This window comes from Ostrea edulis, chromosome 8, assembly GCF_947568905.1.
Source record: "Ostrea edulis chromosome 8, xbOstEdul1.1, whole genome shotgun sequence".
NCBI classification, from domain to species: Eukaryota; Metazoa; Mollusca; class Bivalvia; order Ostreida; family Ostreidae; genus Ostrea; species Ostrea edulis.
The window spans coordinates 23,569,414-23,582,592 of record NC_079171.1 but is presented as its reverse complement, the minus strand read 5'-3'; the positions used below and the strand labels follow the sequence as shown (position 1 = coordinate 23,582,592).

Here is a 13,179-nt window from a genome sequence, read left to right as displayed (position 1 = left end):
TACTGATCCATGTTCGAATTGTAATGATATACCAGCACATATGGTACAGGAGTACCCCGGATTCTTGAAATAGCTGATGAAAGCATGCAGCGTCAGGTAGGTTCACGGTCAACTAAATATTATCTGAAGAGCATTTTCGCAGTGCATGGAGGTACATGTAGCTCAGTCTCAGATTTCCGTCCAACTGTCTAAAATTATATTTCAAAAACCGAATTTGCGTTTCTTCTTGTCGCTAGAATACTTAAAAAAATGTTGTATCTCAAGCGAAAAAGATATTGCATTGCTCAAGAGAAGTAACTAACTTTTGATGAATAAAAACAAGGACTTAGTGATTAAATTCGAATTAAATTGAATTGGAATCTTGGATTCAATTCAGGATTATGGCTACTAGAATTGATATACCATGTGTCCTTTAAATTGTAACAGGAGGGAACTTGCAAATGTTTTACAAAGATGGGAAAATTTGATGCACAGATTTAAGTATGATATGGAAGCATGTGGATTTCAGCACTAAAACTAAACATGCCTTGGGGAGCCCTGGAGTTCGGAATATATATATAAATCACACAAGTGGGGACTTTGATGACATTATTAACGAACCGAATACTTATTTCGCGCCAAGAACCTTTCGAAAATACATGTGTCGTCGGGCAACACAAAATGAAAGGAAACGGTCTCAAATTTTGTATCGAGATTGTAAAAAGCTAACGAAATCTGGTTATGCAAATCGATTGTTCTAAGAAGAAAATTGCTCCGAGAAAATATTTTACATCGATCAAGGTATTAGAATTAGCATGCGCGGTTGATATGGCTGACACCTAAGCAGAGAATATCGAAGAAGATCCGTTAATCCTGAAAGAAGGTAAAAAGCCAACCAAAAACTTACAATAAACACACTGCGATAAGCCTAAACCTCAATATAGCAAGTGAGGAATGAAATAAACATAGAAGGAGTAGGGAAAAGTGATCAACAGATGTCAAAAATTTCTGGAAATAAATGACTGTAGAATCGCATGCGCTAAAAAGAGCAAGTATTGTGGAAAAGAAGGCCATCTGCAAAAATATGCAATACTAAATAACTTACTTTTGTTGGTGTGGACGATGAGTCAACATCTCAGGAATTTTCTTTCAACGTAACAAGGACATATATTTCCTCGACGGAGCAAGTGAACAACAAAATTTCAAACGTCATTATTGACAGGGGTCAGTGTTAACATTCTAGTCTTTCCAAAATTATTCTCGGAAAAAGAAAAGAGTAACACAATCTAATTCTGAAATATTTGCATAGGAGGTTTAAAAGTGGATGTAATACATGTATACAACCTACAAACAACAACATAGTTTTATGTTATTCCCGCGCAATTTGGATAACTTATCGGCAAGACAATATTGCTGATAAGTTGAAAATGATTATAATTAACCCTCTGCTTCATCAATCAATTATACAGGAAACATGCAAAATAGTTCAGAAATATTTGAGAGTTTTACATATGTTATTTGAAGAAGCCACAACTAATCCATGCTTGGATTTTTCAATACCTGAATATAGACTGAACTCTCTGATTATAAATGTTGCCAATCACAGGTTCTTTAAACCACCGCGGGGAATGCATGATATTTCTTCCGAATTATATCGCAAGTTCCAGTCCCTTAGCCTCAAATTTATAATCAAAAGGAATGGATACTGCCAACATAAGCAACATTCTTTGCCATAAAAAAGGTTCGGTCTTGTTTTGCAACATATTTTAAGTTCAACTTTACACCCTGTATATCCTACAAATATACGTCTACTATTGTATCCAAACTGTTTCATTATAAACAGTCTTTGCAGAGCCTATAGCTAGATATAGACCAATTTATTCTTAATCCATCTACGTGTACTTGTTTTTCGTCTTCTTCCAATTAAAATCCAGCTGGAATGGCATTACTGGTTGTGTTGATATATTTGAAAATGAGGACCTCAAATCAACCAGATTTAATAAAATAATTAGAAACGTTATATAAGTAATATGTTTTGGTTCCAACTGCAAAAGCTTGTAACAGCAATGTCTTTGTTTGTAATGCTCATTGTATCTTAAACGAACGTGACATTAATTCCAGTTTTGGTAATCGTACGTGTACTCCAAAAGATGAAATTCGTCAAAACCATGCTTCAGTTTATCTTATAATTACCGTACCTATACTGTATTACTAAACTTCATAAAAAGCCTTACAAAGATAAATTACTGGATACAGTAAAACCAATTCCCTGCCTTTGCTCCTCACGAAAATGTTAAAAAAATTAAATAACAAACTTCAAACGTACGATCCCACTACATATGCCAGAAGTAGTGTGAATGAAATGTGGATTCAAAAAATTCTAAAGAACTGGTATTAAATTTGAAATTGCAAAACTTTTCTCAAATCAACAACAATAAAACTTTTGACTTTTCAACATTTTACACGACCATTCATTACGATAAATAAAAGATTAGATTTTTTGACATCATAGACAGTTGCTTCTTCAACAAAAATGGAACGGGGGAATATCCGTATCTAATAATCAATCATCCAAAAGTTACATTGTTAAACACCACTCTGATTTCACGAACAATTATTCTGAAGTTGAAATAAAAAAATATTCTGGAGTTCCTCAATGACATGTTCGTGCTCTTTTGTGATCAGGTCTTCCAAAAGTCTCCATGGCCATGAGGAGTGCTTCTTTGTTAGCCAACCTGTTTTGTATATGCTTAAGGAGTATAATTTATTCAAAAACATCTACGTGAGAAGAAAAATCTTGTGTGGCCTTCAATTCGACGTCGATATATCGACGACGTTTTATCAATTGATAATAATGATTTTCATTCATATGTCGATTCGATATATCATTATGCATCATTCCCTTGAATGTCTAAAATATATTCTTCTACATGAATTCCGTGGCATTGGTATCCCTGTTCAGATGAACTATATCCTGAATTACATTTCAGAGTATTCATATAAATTGAATTACAAATTTATTTCTTATGTTCATAACTACATAACATTTTCTTGGCGCTTTTGATACATGTTAATTTTGCACCATTTCTCTTTTCCTTTCTTTAAACGGGCTGGATTGATCTGAATTTATGTATGTATGTATCTATGTACATGTATGTATGTATGAGTGTGAATGCAGGTGGAAGGTTTTGTAAATGTATGTGAGCATGCGTAGAACATTTTGATCTATATAGAATCATTTCATAGCAAAATTCAACAAAACTCGCAGTGAATATTATTGAAGCAAACATCATTTTAAAAATGTCACATCTTCAAATAGCACTGTTATCAATCATATTTTTGTACTTGGCCTTGTATTTCGGAGAGGGTCTTCATTGGCTATGTCTGTTGACCGATCCTTTTCAGTTTTTTCAATAAACTATATCTAGATTAAAGAAACAAGCAGTGCCCAGAGCGGTAGCACTGAAGAAAGGCAATGAAGAATGCAGTAAAATTCAGATCCTGTAGCAAATCTGGAAATAACTAAATACCCGGAACATGGAATAAAAAGCAACATATTCAATCGTATTACAATATCCAGCAGAAGGATTGATAGTGTTGAAAAAGAACCGAAATGTAACACACCATAATATAGAATACAGAACACTAGATATCCCACATGAGATGCAACAAGAGGTCTTTAAAACAAAAGCATAACTACGAGAAAAGGTACCATGGCTAAAAATGGATGCAGAGGTAAAAACAAAGTATTATAATGTCACTCTTGCCAGCTAAATCAAGTCATTGAACATCCGTAAAATAGGAGAACTGTCATATGCAAAATGGAAAATATTCATGCAGACAAACTGTTATTGATAGATCACTAATCCTTTTGCACCACACAGTCTGTCAGAGGAAACTGTCATATATAACGGGATACAATTAATATCGGATGAACAGGACAACACCATACTAGCCACAAAGGAATGGAGAAGTCGATTGATAAAATTATTTTTTTTTAAATGCAAACATTGCAAAAATAAAAAGAAATAATTGAAAATTTTAGATATCCAGATAGTTCCCTGGTTTATCCATAGGAGTCAGAAATCTAGAGAAAACAATGAAGACCATACCAGCAACTGAACTCCCAAGTACCCCCTTTTTAGAAAGAAAAAATCGGATCAACACTCTGGGCACTCCATTTCAGTATGGGTGTAGCGGCAATGTACAGTCCCTGAAACGTTCTACTTTACAATTGTTCGTTCTTTGACCAGTCGTTTTATGTGCATTCGCAATGCGTTCTCCATGCATTCACCATGAGTTCATCGTTCGCCCTTCATTCTCTCCCCGTTCACCGTTCACAAAGCGTTCATCGTTCGAGTACCGTGCGTTCATTCAGTCTTTTGTCTTTATATTGTCATTAGTCAACTCGATCCACATCCACATCATATTCACACAGAAGTTTACTTCATTGCATAGAGAGTTTTTAATGCATTATTTGAAGTACCAAAGCTAACCAATGAGTTGATTTTTCAACATCAAAACTGAAGGTTATAAAACTTGTACTCGTACTCAAACGTGAATGTTATAAAAATTTTAAGAAATCATTTTCACACTCAAATGGAGAACTTTTTTTCTTTCAAGTATATCTCGAAGCTTGCTCAAAGTTGTACTCAAAACAAACATGACTGAGTTTGATTATGCGTACGGTAGAAGTGTTATAACCTCCAGGCCAGAACACAGACTGAATTATAAGATTATGGATGTTGCCCATCAAACGCCCGGTCTTAAACGAAAAAATTACAGATCATTTGGATACGCCTTTAGCAGCTGATGAAGGTCGATTACGAATCATTACTGATGTGGTTCATGGTGTCACATATAAATCAAATTTTGTGATACTTTGTGTCTCTACATGAGTGACAAATTCTCGAATGGGGTGTAAGTAGCATACATACCAACATACACAAATTACCTCAGGGGAGGACAAGATGGTTCAGCCAAATAGCATTTGGATTCTGTATTGATTCGCGAACACAGAGGAACTAAAATATTCAACCAGATAACATCTTTTTTATTGATATACAAACAAAAAGGAAGTAGGAAGCATTTACAGTAAGATTATACATCAAACATTTTTAATTGATGAAGAAATCAAATCAGAATAAATGACAACTTCTAGGTAGATACCATTGGGATTCATCATCATTGGACGGAATATGAAATCATATTACATGCATATATTATCTATCTAAAACAACTCAACAAAGACACAAAAATATCCAAATAATCTACATATATGCGAATTCTAAGTTGCGTAATCTCTACTCACATTTGTACATTTCTTCAGAAGTATAATGTGTGTCGGGACAGCCATTCTCAAAACGGTGGCAATCTCGAGCATCCAAAGTGTCCCCATCAAGAATCATACAAATTCCTTAAACAGTGATAAAATTCTTAGAATTAATAATCAATTAAAGATTTTAACTAATGTCAGTATTTTATACCACGTTCTTTGTTACATATATTTGCGAGAGAGCATGAAGATAAAACACAGCAAAAGGTATAATATGAAAGGCGTTGTAGAGTACATACCATGTTCAATCAATCCACTTGTTTTTGGATAACAAAACTCGACAAGGTGTGTGAAATTTGAGAATGGTACACAATGATGTTCATTCTTAGTCTTGTCGTAACCAGAGGAACATTTAAGTCTCTTGGAGGCTTCTTCCACTTCAGTTTCATTTTCAGGGCAAACCTTTACCATTGAAATTTGCAATGTGGAACTCAATATCTGCATACGTAATAAAACAGCAATTAATTTGGTTCTGTATGAATGAAACTCGTCTCCAAAAGGTGTCATGTCAATCGTAATGTGGGATAATATCTTCTAACATTTTATATATGTCTGCCTTAGGCCAACATTAAACAAAACCCTAGCCCTGAATATGTCCGTGTGATTCTTACACTTACTTTGTCGACGTCATTTAAATCCAATGATAAAGGAATGACAAGGTTAAGGAGGCTTCAGTTTATAAGAGTTTGGCATACTGCTTTTCCAACCAATATATATGATTCATCAATATACAAATGCAGGAATTGATGGTTATTGGCTACTAAAGCGATCTAAGGATATCAATGTTACCTGAGTTAATTTGTCCATACATTTTATTTTAGTTTTATTTGTGGGTCTCATCCTTCATATTGTATGACTATAGAACCTATTTAGTTGTTGCCTCCTTGAGGAAGCTAAATTAGGTAACTGTGATCCCCTTCAGGAAATTCATGGCTATATGCACTGACATTTTGTTTGGGTCATATCTTATGCACAAGTGGTCTAGTATCAGCAAAGTTGATCAAGTGATGCATCTTAGAGAGATACGGTGTTTCACAAACAACAAGTAGATTACTGTGACCTCATATTAGAATTGTATAACTATATATTAATATCAGAACAATGCATTGAAACGTAAAGGCAGTTGCATATTGGGGAGAATGTGTGCTAACTTTCTTCAATTTTTAATTTTATAACACTACATAAGCAATGATTTTCAAAACTTGGTATACACCATTTGATATTTATGTTATATACAAACTGAATATTGACTGAAATATTGATGAAACTTATCAAAATTATATGGAAACCTATTGAAACTATACGAATAGAAATATTTTCTGTGAACCTAAACTTTGCAAAAGCTTCAGGTTTGGCAACTGTTCGTTGTAAAAACTACAAGGATACCTAGACAACGCCCACACACTGCACAAACCTCGAGGAAACTACTAAGAAAGCATACAGATAACCCAAATTTCTATTTAGTTTTCTTAGTGTTTCAGCCTTGCAGAAACTGTATTTTTCATCCACTGATTTTACTTCGATAAGCGTTTGTACCTTTCAAATAATTCCCACATGACAGATCGAAGATTAACTTCTTTTGATGGCTTGCTCTCACCAAAAGAAAATACGCATGTTTAGCGCAACGGTTGTTTAAAGAACAATAGTGTAATTTCATTTCGAACCAGTCAATTTAGTTTGTCATGTTGATTACTTGAATACAAGTGTAAATGACACTACCAGATGAAAAATGTACTGATGATTGCTGATAGTTACTGTTATTGTGCTGTTAGTGCTGATATGGTTTGATAATTACTTACATTTATACTATTTGTTCTGATAATTTATCTTGGGAGATGAGAATTGCTGATATATACAGTGGATGGTAGTGTAGGTTTTGATATTCATTAATAAGTGCTGAGGAAAGCACTGTCGGTACTGAGAAGTGCTGATAAATGATGTAGCTATCGATGGCCCTGTAAGAGGTGAGAAAATGTGCAACAGGCAAAGTAACACATGTTAAAGGCGGAAAAATGATCCTCGGTTGTTGCAAGAGCCTGTGATTGGCAACATCCATCATCGTATAGTTCAGTTTATATTCTAGGGTTGGAAAACCCAAGCATAGAATAGCTTTGGTTTCTTCAAATAACGTATTCAAAGCTCTGAATGGAACAGAGTAAAGTTTTGTGCGAATTTGATGTGGATCTAATTGTCACAGTCTGTTCGAATTCCCATAGGCACGAATTGTGCTCCTTCGTAAGCTGACCTGTTTCTATATTAATATGAAGCAGAATTTATTCAAAAACTTATACGCGATAAAGAAGAAATTTCTTGCTGAGACCTTCAATTCGACATTTATATATATCGATGACGTTTTGTCTATCAGCAATGATAAATTCCATTCATATGTCGATTTGATATATCTCTGTGAGCTCGAAATAAAAGACACCACAGAGTCGTCCACTTCTGCTTCATACTTAGATATTTTATTAAAAGTAGACATTAACGACAACGGACAACTCAACAGTATGACAAACAGGGTGATTTCAGCTTCTCCATCTTGAACTTACCATATTTATGTAGTAATATTCCATTATCACTTGCATAATTATAGTGTTAATATATCTCAACTGATTCGATACGCGAGAGCTTGTTCTGCGTATATTCAGTTTTAAATCGAGGCAAGCTACTGACAAACAATTTGATAGTACATGGGTTCCAACAGTTTCAATTGAAGTCAGCATTTCGCAAATTACATGGTCGTTATATCGATCTAGTTCGTCAATACAACCTATCATTGGGTCAAATACTGTCTGGCATGTTTTATACCGATTGTTAGGCCGTTCTTGGCACACTGATTTTGACTACAGATAATTCCGTTTACCTGATCAGGATATGGGGCTTACGGCGGGTGTGACTGGTCGATAGGGAATACTTACACCTCCTAGGCACCTGGTCCCACCTCTTGTGTGTCCATGGGTCCGTATTTACCTAACCATCTATTTTGTATTGCTTATAGGAGTTATGAGATTGATCACTGTTCGTTATCTTCACCATTCTTTTTACGTAAAGCTAAAGTGAAATAAACGTAACATCATGCATGCTAGAATATGTAGGTCTTTATGTGAACAATGTCAATGACTGTTTCCGTGAACTAGAAATAAAGGGCACGACAGAGTCCTCAACATCTACTTCCGTACTTAGATATTTTATTGAAAATAAATATTAATGACAAACTATCAACTCAACTCCATTACAAACGGGATGATTTCAGTTTCTCCTTTCTAAAATATCTATGTAGCAATATTCCATTATCATGTGTATTATTATAGTGTGTACATTTCTCAATGGATTCAATATACAAAAGCTTCCTCTGCGTATGATCAGCTTTCAAATCGAGTCATCCTATTGACAAATTGGTGGTGCAGGGGTTCCAACGGTCTCAGCATTTTGCAACTTTTTGTGTTCGTTATAACGATCTGGATGGCCAATACAACCTATCATTGGGTCAGGTGCTGCCTGATGTGATTCATACCGATTGTGAGGCCGTTCTTGGCTCACTGATTTTGACTATGAATAACTCTGACCTGATCAGGATATTGGACTCATGGTGGGTGTGACCGTTTGGCAGGGGGTGCTTACTGCTCCAATTCACCTTATCCAACTTCTCTTATATCCAGGGGTTCATGTTTGCTCAACTCTCTCTTTAGTATTTCTTATAGGAGTTATGATATTGATCACTGTTCGTTATCTTTGCCTCTCATATATCAAATTGACATATGAATGAAAATGATTATTGCTAATGCATAAATTATGGTTGGTATTTTTTTCTTCTGATGTGGAAGCTTCCAAAAGCTTTTGAATAAATTGTGCTTTATAGGAATATAAAAACGGTGTTGATTTGGATCACTGACCTCTAAATATGAATATCTTACATCTTCGTTGAAAAAGTAGCTATCTACGATATCAAAAAGTCTAAACTTTGATTTATATTATAAATCAGTACAAAATGGGAGGTACTGATTACCGTCTGACAGTAAGTATGTGTTTTTCATGAGCTCTTTTCAAATTTCATATTTTAGCAAGTATTTTTTTTTTCGATCTCATCCGATGGACCGCCCCATTTCGTCGCTTCTTACCACATGCAGGGGGTACTCAGAACTTATTCTAACCAGGATCCCCACGAGATTGGGACATACATGCTATGCTTCATGGTGATATTATTTAGATAAATATAGTGAAACAACTGATTAATGAAAATGAATACGGAATACCAACTTACGCAGTGGAGGAGAAAAATCCATAAGGAAGCTAATTTAAGAATAAATATAGTACACAGTTGTTCCCTCGGATGTTTCATGTCTCCAAGGTGGATAATTACATTGTATAAACTACTCCCCTTTTCACAGAAAATAGTGCTCTGAATATAATATCATACTATTGATACGGATGTGTGATTTATACTTTAGTGATAATATATGAGCTATGATTCAGATGTTTGAAAAGGCGGATTATTATTCATTAAGGGGTGTGGTTTTTACAAGCCAAGGATATGAAGCATGATTGTCTAATTAGATTCAATTAAGCTAAAATTTCCGGTTTTTCGCACATATCTAAGGGACTCTGTGTTTGTATTATATATCTAATTAATTTACCATCTCAAATATGACAAGGAGTGATATTAAGTATCTTAATATGCTATCAATTTTCAGATATCACGCTTAAGGATCTCAGCTACTTATACCTTTTGATTCCAGGTAATCTGAAATTTCAAGTTTTTTATTAATATCTTAGTGGACTCTGTGTTTGTAATAGATATCTGACTAATTTACAACTATCCGTGTGAAATGGAGTGGTATTAGGTATCTTGATATGCCATCAATATTCAGATATCACTCTTAAAGAAATTAGCTACTGATACCTTTTGATTCCTGTTATCTGAAATTTCAAGTTTTTCATAAATATCTTAACCGCTTCTCTACCGTACCGGTCAATATGACCGGTGGCGCGTAAAAACAGGACGACACAAAAGGAGTGTCTCTAAATCTTTGAAACTACGGCTATAAGATATATGATCTATATATCATATTTTCGGAACTTTTCTCTATTTTTGAACAAAGCAAAAATCAATAAAGTAAAGCCATTAATCCATGATGCAGAAAGGATGAGAAACAGTAAAATTTGAAAAAAATATTGACAAACTGTAACATTTGGTGGCGAGTGTTTGGCACAATCCATTTACAATTAAAATCTACCCCTTCGGCCAACCCGGGGAATCACTAAGCACCCAGGGATTACCTCCCTTTGACACTGGCGCAAATCGCCCACACAGGTAAATGTGATGGGAACAGACCTCTTGGTACCCCCTTTCAAGGGTGAATGCCAAATACAATGAGGAATTGCAGTTCTGACTCGAGTCCTAACTATATCCTGTCTCCCCTGGTTAACACCTTTGTTAAGACCCCCAGGGGTAAACCCAAAACTTGTCCTTGGTACAGCAAGGATCAGGCCGGTCCCTCAGGTACCACTGAGGTGGCCCCAAATCCTCCCCAGTGCTGAGGATATATTATCCAGTTTTGAGCCAGACATAAGATAAATCCTCATTTTTGGTAATCCCAGAATTCCGTCAAATGGGTTTGTCTACACAAGCCCACCCGCCACCAAGCGTTATCAGCTATAACCATGATAATTAGTTTGATAATAAGCTAATTTGAAATTCCAACTTTTAGGAGAAGAAATCTAGTTTAAGCCATGAGGGAGAGGTAACAAATCTATGTTTTATCGGGGTAAACCTTGATGCCCTGCTTAGACAACAGAAAGGTTCCCAGTCTCCCTTGTGGATTGTTGAGGAATACAGAGTTACCCAACTCATTAACCTTTTCTCTACCGTACCGGTCAATTTGACCGGTGGCGCTTAAAACAAGGCAACGCAAAAGGAGTCCCTCTACAGCTTTGAAACTACGGTCATAAGATATGTGATCTATATATCATATTTTTGGAAATTTTCTCTATTTTTTAACAATGTAAAAATCAGTTCAGTAAATAAAGCAATTAAATTAATACAATAATTCAAAGTGAAAGATTTCTTCGTCTAAATATGACGCAACACTTTGTCGCAAGGCCATTTCCACCCTCGATACGATTTCTTTTACTTTCCGTATTAATGCACTATTTTTTAAAAATATTTTTGAAAAACATATATTCCCTGCTTTTAGAACATATAAAAATAATTTTTAATGCCTGGCAAAGTTATTAGAAAATAGCAATTATTTGCACATGTACGCTTTATTAGGATTTTATTTCTTAATGTTTAAACAGATCTGCGTTTTACCTACATTCATATATGGAAATAGGGAAAAGTAAATACAGCCTGTAAATGTAAAGGAACTTTTCTTTTTGATGGGCCCTTATTCGTGTTATAATTCTTGGTTGTTTTTATATTACGATAAAATGAAATTGGGACATGCTACGCGGTTTTCTTTAAAATTAGCGACAAAACGTCGTCGCTGAAAGCGATCGACGCGTTTCACACAATAAAGTAGGGAAAACTATTTGTATGGCCCTCTATTTGTAATTGAATACTTTTTCATATACTAAAACAATATACACATATGCATGAAATAATCAGTCAGGTATTCTCTGCTTGTTTAATGTTGCAATATTTATACTATTTAGTGGAACATAATGACAAAACGTCATATTATTAGAAAATTATGAATATGTATATAAAGTACGAAATTTCCATTTTATGACCTTTGACCTTAATTCTCTTCATTATATTTTTTGTTAAAAACTGTCTTAAATGATTAAGATCTAGTCAAAGATTATATTTTTCAAATAATGTGACATTTACTAATCATCATGCAATGTAATTATGCTAAACTGTGTCGAATGGATGTAGAAAGGTAAATTATGGTCAAAATTATACCATGAGTGTTGTTACTTAGCAACCAAAAATATTTGTTTGTCATTAAAATTGATTAATTTAATTGTGATGTTTTTGTAGTATTTTAAAAGACACATCAGCTCATACATTTAGAATTTCCTATTTTTGACTTGAATATTGTGAGAGGGGTCGTAATATATATATTCCAGAGAAAAAAAGACTGCAAAATTGTGCACTTAAATGACCTTTGACCCCGTATAACTCTTTGGGGTCAAGGGATAACATGACAAACTTTATTAAAAAAAAGTTCCCTGTCCAATTCTTAACAAAATTCTATGTCACATGCCTACCTAAAATGGTGATACATGCAGATGTAACTCAATTAAAAATATTGTCATTTAGTCTTTGAAAACCTCTAAAATGTGCCGGTAGAGAAAGGGTTAAGATGGGTTTCATCGTACCCGAACAGCTGTTTGTCGGCAAATGTGATTGAAGGGTATCGATTTACCAGTTTTAAAAAGCTGTTTGACCTTGCGGTAACATTCTTGTGGACGGCCTCGACCTTAGATGCATCTTTGGCAATGTGCCAATGCAAACGTGGTAGCATGTTAGACCATATGATTGTCAAGTTGGGGGCTAACAATTTGCATCTTAAGAACGAACATTTGATGCAATGGAAAAGTTCCAATGCAGGAACAATTCCTATATCATTGGAACCCTGATGTACAACCAGGTAGTCTGGGGGAGGATATGTTTTTAACTTTTGTTCAAACAAGGAGTCAAAGTCCTCCCATTTCATTCACAGTATGCTGCCGTTGCTCAGTTGCAAGTTCAGGTGCTTCCCTCCTGGACGTTTGATGGCACTGCGTGCAGCCCAGTAGATAATTGAAGAACCAAACACCCAAATGATTTTCTTTCTACTTGAGGTTTGTTAGTACATATGAAGTAAGCAAATACTAGTAAATAATTGGAATTAGAGAAATCTAATATATGTGGTGTA

At 34.8% G+C, this 13,179-nt stretch overlaps 1 long non-coding RNA gene across 1 annotated transcript; it reads right to left on the bottom strand.

Moving 5' to 3' along the window:
* Positions 1 to 5,019: 5,019 nt before the first annotated feature.
* LOC130049478 (uncharacterized) lies at positions 5,020 to 5,722 on the bottom strand. The gene is made up of 2 exons (XR_008797992.1): positions 5,554 to 5,722; positions 5,020 to 5,395 (listed from the first exon to the last, which is right to left on the bottom strand). It is a non-coding gene; the product is annotated as an uncharacterized LOC130049478 (long non-coding RNA).
* Between the last annotated feature and the right edge of the window lie 7,457 nt (positions 5,723 to 13,179).